The following is a 16,782-nucleotide window of genomic DNA, read 5'->3' as shown; positions in this document are numbered from 1 at the left end:
CACACTAAATTTTGAGAAAACACAATTTATACAATTCTGTACAGTTAATGGCATAACACCATTGATAAATATAGACTATGAACGGAAGTCTGTTGCTAAGGTAGAGTACTCAAAATTTCTGGGTGTGTGCATTGATGAGAAATTCAATTGGAAGAAATACATCGATGATCTGCTGAAACGATTAGATTCAGCTACTTACGCTATTGGGGTCATTGAAAATTTTGGTGATAAACATATCAGTAAATTAGCCTACTATGCCTATTTTCATTCACTGCTTTCATATGGCATCATATTTTGGGGCAATTCTTCATTAAGAGAGAAAGTATTCATTCCACAAAATTCATTAATAACACATCCCAATTCAAAAATAACAGTGAAGTGCATAGCTACAACACTAGAAGAAAGAATGATATTCTCTATTCTGGGTTGAATCTCGCTTTGACACAGAAAGGGGTGAATTATGCTGCCACAAAAATCTTCGGGCATTTGCCAAATAGTATTAAAAGTCTGATAGATAGCCAACCAACATTTAAAAGCAAATTAAAAAAATTTCTGAATGATAACTCTTTCTACTCAATAGATGAATTCTTAGATATGAAGTAGTAACTGTAGAAAAAAGAAAAAACATTAATTAATTATTTTGTGTTAAGAAAACTTATGTTAAAGTGACACTTTCCACATCATTACGAAATGTCGTATTCATGATCTATGCAACAAGGATTGATGTGTGTATGTATGTATGTAATGTTTGAAATTGTTCTTTTGAAATCGTATTAGAACATAATTTTACCTACGCTGTGTGAAGGAGTCTTACTTCTTTTGAGCTTTCATCACGTGCTTTCTTTCTCTTTGACTGTGTGAACCAAGTATAGGTGGCGCAAAATAGAAATCCGAATGATCGGGGGGGGGGGGGGGGGCGTAACGTTGAAAGGCAATATGAAATGGAATAAGCATGTAAGGACTGTAGTAGGAAAGGCGAATAGTCAACTTCGGTCTACTGGGAGATTTTTAGGAAAGTGTGGTTTATTTGTAAAGGATAACATATAGGACACTAGTACGACTCATTGTTGAGTACTGCTCGATTGTTTGGGATCCGCAGCAGATCGGATTGAAGGAAGACATCGGAGCAATTTAGAACCGAGCTGCCAGATTTGCTGCCAGCATGTCAGAACGACACTCAACGTATTATGGAGATGCTTCGGGAACTCAAGTGTGAATCCCTGGAGGGAAAGCGACGTTCTTTACGAGGAACACTGTTGAGAATATTTAGAGAACTGACATTTAAGACTGACTGCAGATCGAGTCTACTGCGCCAACGTTCATTTCGCGTAAGGGTCCTCAAGATGAGACTAGAGAGCTTAGCCTCGTACGAAGGCATATAGACAGTTGTTCTTTCCTCGCTGGCGTTGCGAGTAGAAGAGAGAGAGGAAATGATCTGTAGTGGTACAAAGTGTCCTCCGCCACGCATCCTACGGTGGCTTGCGGCGTATGTATGTAGATGTAGATGTAGAAGTAAAGGAACATAGCGCAGGGAATTACAGCTCCACTCGTTAAGCAAGGGTAGTAAACTGATGAGGCAAGGAAAACTCCCCATGGCAACCAACCCCCCCCCCCCAACTCAGATTTAGTGGTAAGTTTGCCCAGTGGATATCCCTTGAAAACTGGACACAAATCAAGCATGAAAACCGGAAGAAGGTGTACTGAACTGTGAAAAAGTAGTGAAATAGAAACAGTGGACGGTCCAAGCTCAAGATGTGTAACTTTGGGGCGAAATGTAAGAACCACGGCGTCGTGGTTGTGTGGTCACAGTGTATGAGTGTAAAGTGGGAGATTCATGTTCAAATCTCCCTCGTGCATCCTTTTTTTCCACAATATTATGAATGTTCCGTCCGGTCATTGACGTGTCCTTCTTCTGTAGTCTTGGCAATTGTCATACTATCTATACATTGGTAATAGAATATGAATCATATCGTAAAATTATATTACCATCGCAAGTAAATAGGATGAATAAAGAGATGCCGCATAGATCTCTCACAGAAATGAAAACAGCAAATAAAAAGGCGTGAACTATGTTACGACAAAGGAAATCAATCGTCAAAACTTCCAAAACAGAAGGCAAGAGTCGTAACATGTGGTACTTGTGTAGAACAAATAGAATGTGCGTTACACTCGTTGTTGCAAACAGACGTTACTCCGAGACACAGACACGTCAACGACCGGACAGATAGTTCATAATCTTGTGAAAAAATTGCGGATCGCTAGGGAGATTTGAACCCGCATCTCTCCCTTCGCAGACCAACACCATGACCATATGAGCACGACGCCTTCGCTGTTGAACTTCGCTCGATGTTGTACATCTTGAATCTGGATCGTTCACTGTTTCGATTTTGCTTATTTTTTCACAGTTCAGTAGACCTTCTTCATGTCTGCATGCTTGATCTACGTCAGTTTTTTACGGGCTGTCCACTGGGCTATCTTGGTACTAAATCTGAAGGGGGGAGGGGGGTGCGATGGGGAGTTTCCCTCATTTGCAGCGTGTCGGTCGAGTGGCGTGATTACGACAAGTTCTTGGTAGGTTTCCAGAGGTATGTCACACTAGATGTCTACGCAAGTCCGGTAAATTACGAGCCGGTGGTTTGTGTGTGCGGGGCTGGCACCCTATAGCGTGCCAGACGTGTTTCATCTGGCTCAGATCAGGCGACTGTGGGCCACGACATCATCCAGAGCTCACTATGTTTCTGCTCATACCACCATTGCACGATTCTCGCCTTACGTCACGGTCAGTTTGTAACGGTCACTAACACTTGGGACGCGGAATTGGTGACCCTATTATGCACCAAGCACCAATTGTCACAAAAACTGCCTTGTTATTCAACCGCCGCTCGGGGTAGCCGCGCGGTCAGGGGCGTCTTGTCATGGTCCGCACGGCTCCATCCGTCGGAAGTTCGAGTCCTCCCTCGGGCATGGGTGAGTGTGTTGTCCTTAGTGTAAGTTAGTTTAAATTAGATTAAGTAGGGTGTAATCTTAGGGACCGATGACCTTAGCAGTTTGGTCCCGTAAGATCTTACCACAAATTTCCAATTTTATTGTCATTCAGACCGTAGCAAGCTTTCAGCAATCGGGCTTTGTTTTTGTTACAGTATTGAGTGAAAATTAATAACGTAACATCTGCATGGGGAAAATCAGAAGTTATTTGAGATAGAAAGATAGATAGATCTGCAGAAACCTGTCACGTTCGTACGAAAAAGCTCTCCCTCGCCCCTGGCTGCAGGTCGGGCCGCAGCCGCCATCACTTTCATTCGCTAAGGCCTCCTCCTTGCATTTGCTCTTAGCTGATCAAGCTGACCCTTCGCAATGTGTAACTTCCTTAGTCTGAACTCTCATCGCATTGCTTTGGCTTAGAGTGCTGAAAGAGCGGATCTCAACTGCATGGAAGAAGCCGCTGCCTAATATATACAGGGTGTTTGTTTTAACTTGAGGCACTAAATATCAAGAAAATAACGCAACGTACGAAAAAATGTTGTAGGTGAAAAGATAATATTGATAACGGGGACATTTGTCTCTGCTACAACTAGACACCTCCTAACCACCTCTTCTCGCGTTTTCAAATGGGAATCCCCATCCCGTCATTGTAGTGTATATTCTGATTCTACGGCATACGATTTACTCAAACCATTACTTTCCTTTTGTGGTACATAGCGCTGTAATCGACAAATATCAACTCTGCCTATTTTTGCGATTAATACCCGTTGCATTTGATTCCACATTTCGTTTACGATATAAACGTAAACCTTTGTGTTGATATTTATGCTTCAAAATTTAGTGTTGTAAAATCTGGCGACCCAGGAACAACAACATGGATGTCATAGTTTTTTGTTCCCATTGGTCTCCCTGATTTCTGTGGGTCCCCTCGCCTCTCGTCATTGGGATATTTGTTTTCGGCGAGTCTCCTTGCATCTCATCACTGGGCTCCTTGATTTCACTGACAAGGGGATGCCACGACGTTTGGAACGCGGATTTACTTCAAACTTCGTACACTCGTAGCACTCCATGAGGACAACAAAACGTGTAAGCAGTAGCGCGTACTTCTCAAGCGTTATTGAGAAAATCGCAAGATAATTTCGGCCGTCAAGTATATACCTGCGCGTGGCCATTTTTTCCATAAAGCGGCTGCAGCCGAGTGGTGCCGCACGGTAGCTCAGCGTGTTCGGTCAGAGCGTTAGCTACCCTTTCTAATAAAAAAAAAAAAAAACTGTGCAAACGGATCAACGAACAAACTGAACGGGTGTCATCTGACGTATGCCCTGAACAAATTCAACGAACAATATAGAACAAAATTTAAAAAAAAAAATTAAAAAAGGAAAGGAAATGGCGTCCAGGCCGCTGGATCGCTGGATCGAGTTCCGTTCGTCAGTTTTTTTTATTTTCAACACTGTCGTTTTCTTTACTATTTATATTGCAATTGGTATAATGGGGAAAACACGTGTAATTGGATGAACTTTTATTAAAGTTACAATGTTATTTGGCAGTCTACTAATTTCTATTAGCACAAATAATGTAATATTCATAACTAGCGATTAGTAAACGACCAAACGCATAAAGTGATACTGAAAATGTATGCTTGTCCGTGATTTGAGAAATCCCTTATACCTGGAAGGAGCCCGAAACGACTTATTACCTCCAAGATTTGACCGACACAGACGGCTTTCGAAAGATGTACAAGTAATCGTCGCTTTCGACATTACGAGTAAAAGTTGTAAGATGATATTTTTCATAAAAACATGGAAAACATAAAGTTAAACGGCACCAGCTGCATTGAATAAATGCTATGTTTCCGCATACGCAAGGTCTTTTGACGTTTTCCGTAGAAAAACAAACCTCGTTAACATTTTCAAAAACCTCTCTTACAGACGATAATTTGGAAGCAAACCATGCATAACGCAGTATTTCCTTAAAAATCGGCGCTGATAATTGGTTATGCAGTATCGAGTGTATTTTAATAGCGTCTTCCCATAAGTAATTTCTCGTTCTCTTTCGATTAAATACGAACAACTTTGAAGACACGGACAAGCACACATTTTCAGTATCACTTTATGCGTTTGGTCGTTTACTAGTCGATAGTTACGAATATTATGTTATTTGTGATAATAAAAATTAGTAGACTGCCAAATAACAACGTAAATTTAATAAAAGCTTTTTTAAAAAAACATTTTGTTCTATATTATTCGTGAATTTGTTCAGGGCGGACGTCCGATAGCACCCGTTCAGTTTGTTCGTGGATCCGTTCGCTCAGTTTTTTTTATTAGAAAGGGTATCTAACGCTCTCACCGAACACGCTGAGCCACCGTGCCGGCACCACTCGGCTGCAGCCGCTTTATGGTAAAAATGTGAACGCTCAGATATATATTTGACGGCCGAAATTATCTTGCGATTTTCTCAGTAACGCTTGAGAAGTACGCGCTACTGCTTACACATTTTGTTGTCCTCATGGAGTGCTACGAGTGTACGAAATTTACAGTAAATCCGCGTTCCAATGGTCGTGGCCTCCCCTTGTGAGTATCCACAGGATGTGTGCCTGTCAGTGACACTTCATGGAGATTTTACTTAATTACAATGGTTTTGGTTTGTATTCCACCGGTAGCCTTGTAGCAATCACTGTGAGACTTACGGCAGTTTGGGTGGAAACACATATCAAAATCAGTCACCCTGATGGCGTCGTTCGAGGCTGGCAACCAAAATCAAGCAGGCCTATGGTTCTAGAGTCAGCACAATCAAACCCGTAGGGAACAGAAAACTATGTTACCGTACAAGTAGCTTATGTGCCGGAAATGTCAAAGTGTAGCCATATTACACTGATCAGCCAGAAAATACTGACCTACTGTCAGCATAAACCCGTTCAGGCGAAGCAGCATCACCTGGTGACGAATGACTGCCAGTCAGACACACCCACGGTGCGTGTAGCGTTAGTGAGCGTGCTGTCCGTGTGTAGAGTGGGGAAGGCGGGTGATCTATCTGAGGTTGACCGAGGGCGGATTGTGATGGCCCGGAGGCTTGGCACGAGCATTTCGGAAACTGCATGACTTGTCAGGTGTTCGAGGAGTGTTGTTGTGGATGTCTTCAACACGTGGCGGAACCAAGGTGAAACCACGTACAGACGTCGTGGGGTGGGCGGCCACACCTCGTTACAGATGTCGAACGTCGTAGGGGACAGGCTGAGAACTGTGGCGGAACTGACATCAGATTTAATTGTGGGCAGAGAATGAGTGTGTCTGAACACACAATGCACCTAACACACTTAACAATGGGCCTCTACAGTCGACGACCCAAGCATGTGCCAAAGTTAACACCACGGCATCGGCAACTACGACTGAAATGGCAACGTGACCATCGGCACTGGACGCTGGCGCAGTGGCAGCGTGTTGCATGGTCTGATGAATCCCGATACCCTTTTCAGCTTTCCAACGGGGGGTCCGCAGCTCGTGGTCTTGCGGTAGCGTTCTCGCTTCCCACGCCCGGGTTCCCGGGTTCGATTCCCGGCCGGGTCAGGGATTTTCTCTGCCTCGTGATGACTGGGTGTTGTGTGATGTCCTTAGGTTAGTTAGGTTTAAGTAGTTCTAAGTTCTAGGGGACTGATGACCATAGATGTTATGTCCCGTAGTGCTCAGAGCCATTTGAACCATTTTTTTTCCAACGGGAGGGCGCGAAACCGTCGTCTTCGAGGTTGGTTGGTTGATTTGGGGGGAGGGGACCAAACGACGAGGTCATCGGTCCATTCGGATTAGGGAAGAATGGGGAAAGAAGTCGACCGTGCACTTTCAAAGGAACCATCCCGGCATTTCCCTGAAGCGATTTAGGGAAATTACGGAAAAGCTAAATCAGGATGGCCGGATGCGGGTTTGAACCGTCATGCTCCCGAAGGCGAGTCCAGTATGCTAACCACTGCACCATCTCTCTCGGTCGTCTTCCAGAGGAACAGCTCCTTGACACCTGTATTGCAGCACGGAGACAAGCTGGCGGTTGTTCAGTCATGCTCTTGGCATTATTCGCATTGGCAACCTTGGGTCCAGGAAACTCGTGTAAGGCACCTTCGCGTACACTGCTCCACATCCCCTCATGACGATCGTATTTCCCGACGGCAATGGCATTTTTCAGCGAGACAAAGCGCCATGTCACAGGGCCAAGAGTGTGATAGAGTTGATCGAGGAACACAGATGCGAGTTCCAGTTGATGTGCTGGCCGCCCATCTCGCCAGATCTGTACACGATCCAACACATCTGGGATGTGACTGAAAGTGCCGTAAGAGCTCATCGCCCCTCAAAAGGGTTTTACCAGGGGGAAGGTAAAGATGAGCACAAAGGCTGTGGTGTGGAAGAGGAACGCAAGTGTAACACAACAGCAACACCATTCACCATTTTTAATAGAAAATTTATCTAATAACTGGCAAGCTTAATTTGATATAGCAATCTTAACTAACTGCATGTATTTATGATAATGAAATCTTAAGAAGGAGAATTTTTTTCAGATCTCACTTAGCTAGAACAATGTCAGATATAAATGAGCTCGTTAAAAAAGATAAGTTTCTTAAACACCCTGTATCATAAATAGCTTTAACAAGTCCTAAGAAAATATTCAGGATAATGGTATTTTAAGTGGCCGGCCGATGTGGCCGAGCGGTTCTAGGCGCTTCAGTCTGGAACCGCGCGACCGCTACGGTCGTAGGTTCGAATCCTGCCTCGGGCATGGACGTGTGTGATGTCCTTAGGTTTGTTATGTTTAAGTAGTTCTAAGTTCTAGAGGCTGATGACCTCACATGTTAAGTCCCATAGTGCTCAGAGCCATTTGAACCATTTGGTATTTTAAGTAAGATGTTTGCCTTACATATTTAGCAATTATTAAGACAATCATCATCTTAAGCTACTAGTAACTCCCTGAATTCGCGCCGAAACTTAAGGCTAACGAGTACTAACATTAAGAAAATGACTGATTAAATTTATAACAACGAGAATACCAACACAAATAAGGCTATTAGTCACTTCATTTCAGAAAAAATCATTGCTCAAAACACACAAGTTGCTAAAACCGTAAAACCAACATTCAATGACTGCCTAGTAATCATTCACAGATATTAAAACGTGATTAAATGAATTCGTGCACTCGAACCGATTGCAAGAAAACTACTAGCTACTCACTTACATATAGTTCAGTTGCCGAGTGGCAAGCAAATTAAGCCAGTCACTTTTAACAGAAACCTTCACACATAGTAACTTTAACACAACTGTTATGTAGAGGGTGACAATTATTGAACTATATGAAATAAAAGCGTCATAACTTCTCAATGGTTTGCATTAGGACGTTCAAACTGCACAGTTGACCGCAGGGTGTCGTGGGAATTAGTATGCGCATGTGCAAGCGGCTTCTCCTTGTCGGCCATTTCATTTGGATGGGATCGTCAATAAGCAAAACTGGCGCACTTGGGAGACTGAGAACTCGCATTTCGCGATCGATAGGTCTCTTGAACCTCAACGGGTGACTATGTGGTGTGGAATGTCCAGACACGGAATAATCGGTGTCATATTCCTTGATGGCACGGTGACTACCGAATGATACGTGAAAGTTTTGGAAGATGATTTCATCCCCATCATTCAAAGTGATCCTGATTTCGAAAATATGTGGCTCATGCAAGACGCAGCTCGATTCCATTGAAGCAGGAGTGTGTGTTTGATGTTCTGGAGGAACACTTTGGGGACCGCATTCTGGCTCTGGGGTCCCCAGAGGCCACTGGCATGGGCCTCGATTGGGTGCCATATTCTCTGGATCTAAACGTATGCGACTCCTTTTTGTGAGGCTATATTAAAGGCAAGATGAACAGCAATAACCCTAAAACCTTTCTTGAGCTGATATCGGCCATTCAAGAGGTCATCGACAACGTCGATGTTCCGACACTTCAGCAGGTCATGCAGAATTTCGCTATTCGTCTGCACCGCATCATCGCCAGTGATGCCAAGCATGTCGAACATGCCATGACCTAAATCCCATTATCTGTAGTGACGTTTTCATATTGAATAAAGTGTATGCACGCCGTAGTTTGTGACTAATTTACGTTTTTTTTCATATACTTCAATAATTGCCACCCTGTACGTAACTTAGTGCATAATGTTCCAAGTCCAAGGCGCCAACCCGTTCTCCTTTGTCTGGGCAGCTTCCCTCCTCCTTCAACCAATCGGCCCAGACCATTTGGACCGCCATAAAAAACCTGAATTGCTTGCCCAACAACGCTGGAGGGAAAAGCGGCCAATTACAGGATCCGAGGATTGCCTTGTGGGTGCTAAGAGACTAGCCCATGTAATTCAGCTGACCAGGCTATACCACAAAGTCACTTGCAACCGTGTGCTTGACCCTATTAATTCTATTATCAAATGCGTCAGTTCTTAATTGTAAAAACGGGGACACTTGATATTTGTGGATTACAGCACCGCCTAGCACTAATAGTAAACAATTGTTTGAGTAATCTGTACGTATTTATTGGCATAGAATCGGAACATGCAATAAACTGCGGAGAGGAGTGGGGGTTCCCATTTGAAAATAGTAAGTTGACCCCACCCACACAAGGGAGGTGGCTAGGAGGCGGCCATAGTAGTACAACCAGACGTCTTTACTTACAACATATTTTTTGTACAGTGCGCGGGCAAGTGCTCTACCAACTGAGCCACCCAAGCACGACTCACGCCCCGTCCTCACAGCTTTAATTCCGCCAGTACCTCTGTGAGGACGGGGCGTGAGTCGTGCTTGGGTGGCTCAGTTGGTAGAGCACTTGCCCGCGAAAGACAAAGGTCCCGAGTTCGAGTCTCGGTCCGGTACACAGTTTTAATCTGCCAGGAAGTTTCATATCAGCGCACACTCCGTTGTAGAGTGAAAACTTCATTCTAGAAACACTTAGGCTGTTTCTGAAAAGGACGCCGGCGATATCCTTGCCCCTTCTTCCCCAATTCGAGAGCGCGCTTCCTCAGTACCGACCTCTTCGTCGACTTTACGTTGAAGCCTGATCTTCTTTCTTTCAATGCAGTTCGTCCACCAAAAGATACCTGGACGTCTTCCGACAATCTACCACTGTTGTAACACCAAGTGTTCTCCCACTTTCAAGTTCCAACCTTTTTTACACCACTGGCAAAATATCAACGGAGGCGTGTTTGTTTTCTTTTCATGAATTTCGACACACCAATATTCTACCGACAGCTATCCCTCCATTTCGTCGCCCGAAATTTGAGACGTGGACCACACAAGTAAGGTCACATCTAATTATTATTGCCTAGCACAGGTTCAGGAGCAATGTGACCATTTGAAAAACTGATCTGTGCTGTAATTGCCAGACAGTGCCGCGGGCGATTTACGAAATTAGGGATGAGTGCGGTCTGCCTGCTGGGCTCGTCTGCTCTCAAAGCTTATCTGACCATATGTAGAGTGTTGCAGGACGTCTTCCTGCAACTGATGGGCGTCGAGACTAGTGCTTGGCTGCGTAACGCATGCAAACGCAATCAACGCCGGAGAAAGTTAATGAGTTTGTGCCACTATCAGTAACCATGGATATAATGTTACGGATGGACGCAGCCTCATACGGGTATGTAACCTATTTCTCTCACGCAGATGTACAGAAACTTGCGACTTAGGAGAGAAGCAGTTTGTGTTAAAGGTACTGTCGACACTAAGAAGAGACAGGGACTGGCTAAAAATCATTCGCAGCGTCTTTGGGGCAACTAACCCAGCATTGGCTTGAACTGGGTGAAGACCCCATTCGATTGGCAGTTCGTCAACTTCCTCTTACGGTTCACTTTTGAGATAATACACAGAGGTTGTAAGAGGTCCATGACTAAGGAATTTTTTGCTAGCACACTCGAGCAGGTGTAATCTCGATGAATTGCTCGCGCGCTGCCTGCGATATGTAAGCTATAAGAGAATGAATCTCAGACCAGAGAGCAGTGTTGATTGCAGTAGTAACTGTGTGACGGTAGGAGTTAGTTGTAGCTAGCAGTCGTGTGTATGAAGTTATATCAAGTCCCATGTAAATGTTTAAAAAAATTTCTTAATAATAATCTTTTTTATAAAAATTAACTTTTGACAATCATTCATCTCAATTTAAAGAATTTACTAATTTCTCCAATCCATGGTCATCCCGATTATTGTAAAGAAATATCAGTGTTTCCCTTTATACATGACAAATCTATCGGCCAGCATTGCACTGGGCTGTGCCAGAAAAATTTATTATAAGAGCAGATATATATGCGTTATCCGGCGACTTCATTGAGGTAAGAATTTTCAATTTATTCAGTATGATATTTCAGGGCCATGACGCAGCACTGCTGACGTCCAAAATTTACCAGTTTAAACTCACAGTCAATTATTGAAATGTTATCTATGAGTCACATTTTTTATTAGGAGATTAGTCACATTTTATTATTGGTAGGTTAGGAAATTTTTCTGTTGGGAGGTTACACTAAATGTTAATGCTATACATATTTTTTACTGTTTGGAGGTTATGATAATTATTTTTTACTGTGGGGAGGTTACAAGGTCAATAACATAACACAACATTCAACTTCTAAGAAATCGGTTGATCTACTATATATCTGTTAGTTGCCACTGTACAATAACGTGCTTGGGTCTCTATAAGCGGTACACTGCCCCTACACCAACATCCACGAAAGTGCGATCTAGGAATGGGTACGTTGTGAACCTCATGAGTCTCTACATTGAGCAATTGTTCCAGAATCAATATTGGCACCAACGTGATGATATTTCCCTATGAACGACATCATCAGCACCTAATAATCCGATAGTGCAGGTCTACAGGACTATTTATGTGTAACTTCTTTCTATTGCGCACATATCTCGCGTTTTGTTGTTGTTCTTGTTGTGGTTTTCAGTCTCCGCTCCAGTCTGTCTTGTCCAAGCCTCTTCATCTCTATGTTGTTGTTGTGGTATTCAGTCTCAAGACTGGTTTCATGCAACTTTCCATGCTACTCTATGCTGTGCGAGCCCCTTCTTCTCCAAATAACTACTGCAACTTATATATTTCTGAACCTCTTTACTGTACTCATCCCCCTACATTTGCCTCTAGTATTAATATGCACCATCAACCGAATCCTCCTTCTACTCAGGTTGTGCCACAAATTTATTTTCTTATTAATTCTGTCCAGTAGCTTCTCATTAGTTACGTGATCGAACCATCTGTTCTTCAACATTCTTCTATAGCACCACATTTCAAAAGGTTCTATTCTCTTTTTATCTAAACTGTTTATCGTCCACACATGGCTACACTCCAGACAAATACGTTCAGAAAAGACTTCCTAAAGCTTAACTCTATATTAGATCTAACAGATTTCTTTTCTTCAGAAATGGTTTTATTGCTTATATCTTCTGTACTTCAGCCATCATCAGTTATACTGCTGACCAAATAGCAAAACTCATCTACTACTTTAAGTGTCTCGTTCCCTAATCTGATTCCCAAAGCATCACCTGATTTAATTCGGCTACATTGCATTGTCCTTGTTTTGCTTTTGTTGACGTTCATCTTATGTCCTCTTTTCAAAACACAATCCGTTTCGTTAACTATTCTTCCAAGCCCTTTGCTGTCTCTGGCAGAATCACAATGTCATCAGGAACCCTCAAAGCTTTTATTTCTTCAACCCTGAATTTGAGAGGTGGCATGCCAGTCTCTCACTTTAACAACATTGTTAGTCGCATTAACATTCATATTTTAGGTCATGATTTCGGTGTTCCTCAGTACTACATTTGGCACGTGTGGTTTATGACTTTTTATATGAGCAAATTGTGAGCAGAATGTTCTTATAACTGCATGTGTAACCTGTAGATATCATGTACCTGAGGGGCCATAGTGGAGGTAACGGAGAACATGGCGACAGATGAATTGGGCGCCATAAATGCTGGGTGCAGCGACCTGGCGGTGTGAGTGGGCAGCGCTCAGTGTATCTTACCTGCAGAGGGACTTCTGGCCGATGCTCCCTCCTCCTTCTGCTTCACGTGAAACAGAAGGTCCGGTTCACAAGACATTTTACCTGGGCCAGGCAGCAGTCTGACATGAAGGTGGCCAGATGACGGAAAGTGGCTTGAGGAAGGCTACTGTAAACTGAGATTTTGTGCACATGGTGGAAATGTCATAAAACTTTAAGCATCCTCATGTTAGAAGCTAAGATGATATGGTGCACGTGTTTAGTGAAGGCAAGACTGTAGTCCCACCTGACGCCAGGAAGTTGCCAGGTTCTTTTAACGAGTGACAAAGATATATTTTTCACGGGCAGAAATTGGAAATAGTCAGCGTGGAAAGAATTTATCTCCCCATAACTGAAAACTGCGGTCCCGCCTAGGTAGATGTTTTCTGGCAAAACATAGCCATTGATGAGAACGACGCCTCCCTAGTGTAAAAATCTTTTTTCGTACAAGAGAGATTTGGGTTGACTGATTGGCTCCTCTCGGGAAATGCAAAATGGGGGGTTGCTCCGCAGCATGGGTATCCTTGTGCTGTGTCTGGATTGGCTACCAGGCCAACAGAACAGCCAAGAAGGAGATTCAATGGGTAGAGGATAGTCCGTCTGGCTTGTGGAGTGTGGAGGCGCTTTTGTTTTTGCTAATTCAGCTCCCGTACCGATGCTTGGTGGAAAGCGGATGTGATTCTTTGCTTTCTTCGTCTTCTGGTCGTTCCGTGGTGGAGAACTCCAGGTATTTCCCTAGGGGGTGAGACTTGCGGTCTGTACCTGTGGTGGACTAGGAGCCAGTGGCAGTTTCCAGCTGTACCAACAGTGGAACTGCATATCATCTCGTACACACCGCGTGTCTCGGTGAGCTTATTCGTTATGAGTCGTGCCTGCGAGTCATATTGGTCTGGCCAGACAACGGGTGGACCTCACACTGAAATCTGCCGGGATTTCAGGACTCTGATAGGGAAGGTTCTCGCGTTTCGGATAATCAGAACGCCAGTCCCCGTCGTTCGGAGACGCATCAAAACATGACAGGCTGTGGCAGCGCACCGCTCCTCGCCCACAGCGCGCCGTTTTCTGCAGCCGCCTGAATCAAGTTGAAAGGGTAAAAATACTGCTGCAGCGGCGTAGGGTTATGAAATGTTATTCACAGCTCCCAGTTCTCATGTGAAACGTATGCTGTGGTGTACTTGGTCGTAGTTGATTCCATTTGAATAGAGTGGCCTCACAATAGATTCATGTAAACAAAGTCAAATTGCGTTGTGAAAGGGATTAATTCAGGGGAGAATTAGTATCAAATGGCTCTGAGCACTATGGGACTTAACATCTATGGTCATCAGTCCCCTAGAACTTAGAACTACGTAAACCTAACTATCCTAAGGACATCACACAACACCCAGCCATCACGAGGCAGAGAAAATCCCTGACCCCGCCGGGAATCGAACCCGGGAACCCGGGCGTGGGAAGCGAGAACGCTACCGCACGACCACGAGATGCGGGCAATTAGTATCCCAATGTATGCTTTGCCAATCAAACACCAGTCCTTTTCTGATTTAGGTTTATCATTTTGTATAAGATTCATCACCTAACTGTAGTTACAAAAGAATTAATAAAATATCATTATTTTTGAACTTAAATTGGCCAGTGTTCTCATTCATAATCCCTCAATTATTCACTGTTTTTTATTTTATTGTGGTGGTACATGGGAACACCAGCTGCTTAATATTCAACCTTATTAATTAATTTGATTATAAATTTGTATTCTGAAAGTGACTACAGGCTTACGCAACAAAAGTGCCATTAGTTAGTCGCCAATTCACGTATAAAAATTGAGGGTGTAGCACATTGATTTGAAGGTTATTTAGAAGATAATAATTTCCTTCATGTTGTTGTTGTTGTGGTCTTCAGTTCTGAGACTGGTTTGATGCAGCTCTCCATGCTACTCTATCCTGTGCAAGCTTCTTAATCTCCCAGTACTTACTGCAGCCGGCCGGAGTGGCCGGGCGGTTCTAGGCGCAACAGTCTGGAACCGAGCGACCGCTCCGGTCGCAGGTTCGAATCCTGCCTCGAGCATGGATGTGTGTGATGTCCTTCGGTTAGTTGGGTTTAAGTAGTTCTAAGTTCTAGGGGACTGATGACTTCAGAAGTTAAGTCCCATAGCGCTCAGAGCCATTTTGAAGTTACTGCAACCTACATCCTTCTGAATCTGCTTACTGTATTCATCTCTTGGTCTCCCTCTACGATTTTTACCCTCCACGCTGCCCTCCAATACTACATTGGTGATCACTTGATGCCTCAGAACATGTCCTACCAACCGATCCCTTCTCTTAGTCAAGTAGTGCCACAAACTCCTTTTCTCCCCCATTCTATTCAATACCTCCTCATTAGTTATGTGATCTACCCATCTAATCTTCAGCATTCTTCTGTAGCACCACATTTCGTAAGCTTCTATTCTCTTCTTGTCCAAACTATTTATCGTCCATGTTTCACTTCCATACATGGCTACACTCCATTCCTTCATGTAAAAATAAAAAACATGACTTGGACATATTTATGTTTAAAGCAAGCGACGGCTTGCAAATTTTTCCAAGTTTTTCGTTAGTGCTTTTACAATCTACACCTTGAATAGCATCGGGGATAGGCTAAAAACCTGTCTCACTCCCTTCTCAACCAATGATTCCGTTTCATTCAATTTAACTATTCCTCCGCCGCCCCAGACGTATTCTGTCAATTGATCCCTTATTTTAGTTAACAAGTTCCATAAATTTCTTTTCTACCTAATTCGGTGAAGTATCTCCTCATTAGTTATTCGATCTACCCATCAGTTCTGCAGCATTCTTCTGTTATACCATATTATAAATGTTTATATTCTCTACTTCTAAGCCGCATAGACAGTCGCGCGCGTTGGCTCGCCACTTCCGCGATTCGGAGAGGTCCGCCCCGGTCACGGATCGAACACGTGCAGCTGGTTAAGGAGGAGAGTCGGTGTTCCAGCCAGCGTGGAGGTGGTTTCCAGAAGGTTCCCCTCGTCCGACCGAGCTGTCACGCACGTTCCGCCTCAGGTACACAATTCGCAAACATTTGGACAACTGAGTCAGGTATGTTCCGTCTTTGCAACTAAATAAGAGGCAGTTTGGTTTTTGCTGCACGTGTTTCCCTTCTTTTATTTATGAAGCATTTTCAGTGGCGATTTCCAGTGTTGCCAGTCCATGTGTGCGGTCCCGGAAATGTGTTTACTCGGTCTCCACTGTAGACACCCACACGATCAACACACAGTGAGAGTGCAACTGAAGGTTTGTTATAGATGCTGGTAAGAAAAAGCCAGAAGTCGGCCTTCTGGAGTACGAGGACCATGTAAACACATCTCCAGGACCACACGCATGGGCTAGATACTTTGTAAATCACCACTGAAGATGCTTCGTAAACAAAAGAAGTGAAACGCATGTGGAAAAGAATAAACTGCCTTTCATTTAGTTGTAAGGATAGGACATGTATCCATGAATTTTGAAATAACTAAGGAACGACGGAAAACACAAAAATATGACGATTTGGAAAACGTTCACACGCTTTGACATGGAATAACACTAGATACAAAGAGAGTGGGTACAGAAATGCAGTCCCAGCAGAGGGGGGGGGGGGGGGGTGGTAGGGGATGGCGACAGGAAGGGCATCCGACTACGCTCCGCCAAGTCCTGAACTCAACATGAAGAACGCGTGAAGAAACTGGATAAAGACCAGAAAAAGGAAGAAGATATTTTATTCTTGTCTATAACGCTAATCGTCCACGTTTCAC

This window comes from Schistocerca piceifrons, chromosome 3 (assembly GCF_021461385.2).
Source record: "Schistocerca piceifrons isolate TAMUIC-IGC-003096 chromosome 3, iqSchPice1.1, whole genome shotgun sequence".
Classification (NCBI taxonomy): Eukaryota; Metazoa; Arthropoda; class Insecta; order Orthoptera; family Acrididae; genus Schistocerca; species Schistocerca piceifrons.
This window is presented reverse-complemented; position numbering follows the sequence as displayed.